The sequence below is a fragment of the Monodon monoceros genome, unplaced genomic scaffold (assembly GCF_005190385.1).
Source record: "Monodon monoceros isolate NGI ecotype Baffin Bay Population unplaced genomic scaffold, NGI_Narwhal_1 Super_Scaffold_19, whole genome shotgun sequence".
Classification (NCBI taxonomy): Eukaryota; Metazoa; Chordata; class Mammalia; order Artiodactyla; family Monodontidae; genus Monodon; species Monodon monoceros.
Genome location: NW_021703775.1, coordinates 5,061,665 through 5,064,179, shown reverse-complemented (window position 1 = coordinate 5,064,179; position 2,515 = coordinate 5,061,665). Strand labels below are relative to the sequence as shown.

Below are 2,515 nucleotides of genomic sequence, written 5' to 3'. Positions count from 1 at the left end.
CTCTAGGTGGTCGCAAAGCACGGAGCTGATCTCCCTGTGCTATGCGGCTGCTTCCCACTAGCTAGCTATTTTATGTTTGGTAGTGTATATATGTCCATACCACTCTCTCACTTCGTCCAGCTTACCCTTCCCCCCTCCCCGTGTCCTCAAGTCCGTTCTCTACGTCTGCGTCTTTATTCCTGTCCTGCCCCTAGGTTCTTCAGAACCTTTTTTTTTTTTAGATTCCATATATATGTGTTAGCATACAGTATTTATTTTTCTCTTTCCTTTTTTTTTTCATCTTTTAATTCCTATGGGGTTGATCAATTCTTTATCAGTTAACATTCTCACTGACAAAAATCAATTTATATTAACTATAGTTGTATATAACATATCAAGGGAGTACATGGGAAAGTCAGAACACAAGACTTCATCAGCTAAATAGAGTTCAACTCAGTTTGCTGTTATGGGGACAAACAAGATAACAAATACACTGAAGTATAAACAAAATATTACACTCAGAATAACAGCATTCCAGAAGAAAACAGAAAGCTGAGATACAATAAAGGTCTTTAATTCACAATATGTATAATTATATAATTTATTAAAATCAACATAATTCATGTACAAAATATTAACATGGCAGTCATGAAGTTTGTTAAGCGCTTCAAATACTGAAATGTTAAAACTGTAAAACTACACTAAATGACTTTTGCATCAAGGGGTGTAATCTAGCTCACTAGCTCAGGCCGAACATTCACTCAGGCATCAGGCATGCAAAACACAGGGCTAACAGGTTTAATCTGTTCTTCTCCCAAAAGTGACAATCCAGCAATTCCAAATAGAGTATGAAAAGGAACTACCATATCTCCTGGCCTGTCCGCAGATCCTCCCGTTTCTTCATCTTAACATGCTAAAATGAAACTGTGCAGTTTCTCTCTGTCAATCCAATGAAGCCTTCCAATTATCTTTAGGGAAGCCAACGCCCGCCAAGAATAGCATGCACCTGGTAACTTCTCTGGCCTTCCGTTGAGTCCACCTGATGGAAGCTGTCATTCACAAAGCCACCAACCAAGTAAGTCAGAATTTACTCGCTGCAACTGACTAGTAATAGCCAGGAATCCTGCCCAGCATGGGATTCAGAACCTGGCCTGCAGCCAAATCCACCATCAAAGTTCATACGTGATAAAACAAATTCGATTGCCTTTTCCACATGAATAGCATCCAGCTTCCCCAATAGAGCCAAAGTTGCCACCGCACAAAAAGAGAATCTTGTATCAATTTCTCCCCAAAAACTCCAGCAAAAGAACCATCTTCTTTCTGTAGACTCTGAATATATTCTACAACTTTATTTACATCAATAACATTAATACTATCATAGAGAGTAAGAATCTGGACAGCACTAAGAGTGTACAAAAGATGAGGATCGTGTCCAATACTAGCACTTATTCCACCACACTCGTGTTGACAAGACTTAATAAATGTCAGAATTTCTTCTCTATTCATGCAGTGTGGCTGTCCCATGAGATCCATTACAGTCAGACCCCAATAGATGCCACTCATTCTCAAATATTCAGATATACAGTATTCGTAATTATCTTTCTTTGAGCCATAGGGTGCTATATAATCTGGATGCTTCTGCACTAATAGGGTGTCGGGTGCATCTGACTTGATAATAACATCCTTCTGTGGTGTGCCCATGTCTGAGAGTGAAAAGAGCTATTTTTCTCTTTCTGATTTACTTCATTCTGTATGACAGTCTCTAGGTCCATCCACCTCACTACAAATAATTCAATTTCATTTCTTTTATGGCTGAGTAATATTCCATTGTATATATGTGTCACATCTTCTTTATCCATTCATCTGTTGATGGACACTTAGGTTGGTTCCATGTCCTGGCTATTGTAAACAGAGCTGCAATGAACATTGTGGTACATGACTCTTTCTGAATTATGGTTTTCTCAGGGTATATGTCCAGTAGTGGGATTGCTGGGACGTATGGTACTTCTATTTTTAGTTTTTTGGGTTTTCTTTTTTGCGGTATGCGGGCCTCTCACTGTTGTGGCCTCTCCCGTTGCGGAGCACAGGCTCCGGACGCGCAGGCTCAGCGGCCATGGCTCACGGGCCCAGCCGCTCCGCAACATGTGGGATCTTCCCGGACTGGGGCACGAACCCGTGTCCCCTGCATCGGCAGGTGGACTCTCAACCACTGCACCACCAGGGAAGCCCTATTTTTAGTTTTTAAAGGAACCTCCATACTGTTCTCCACAGTGGCTGTATCAATTTACATTCCCACCAGCAGTGCAAAAGGGTTCCCTTTTCTCCACAGCCTCTCCAATATTTATTGTTTGTAGATTTTTTGATGATGGCCATTCTGACTGGTGTGAGGTGTTACCTCATTGTAGTTTCATTTCTCTAATGATTTTCATTTCTCTAATGATTAGTGATGTTGAGCATCCTTTCATGTGTTTGTTGGCAATCTGTATATCTTCTTTGGAGAAATGTCTATTTAGGTCTTCTACCCATTTTTGGATTG

At 40.6% G+C, this 2,515-nt stretch overlaps 1 pseudogene; it reads right to left on the bottom strand.

The window, feature by feature from the left end:
* Nucleotides 1–710: 710 nt before the first annotated feature.
* On the bottom strand, nt 711–1,680 carry LOC114901034 (annotated as a pseudogene).
* Between the last annotated feature and the right edge of the window lie 835 nt (nt 1,681–2,515).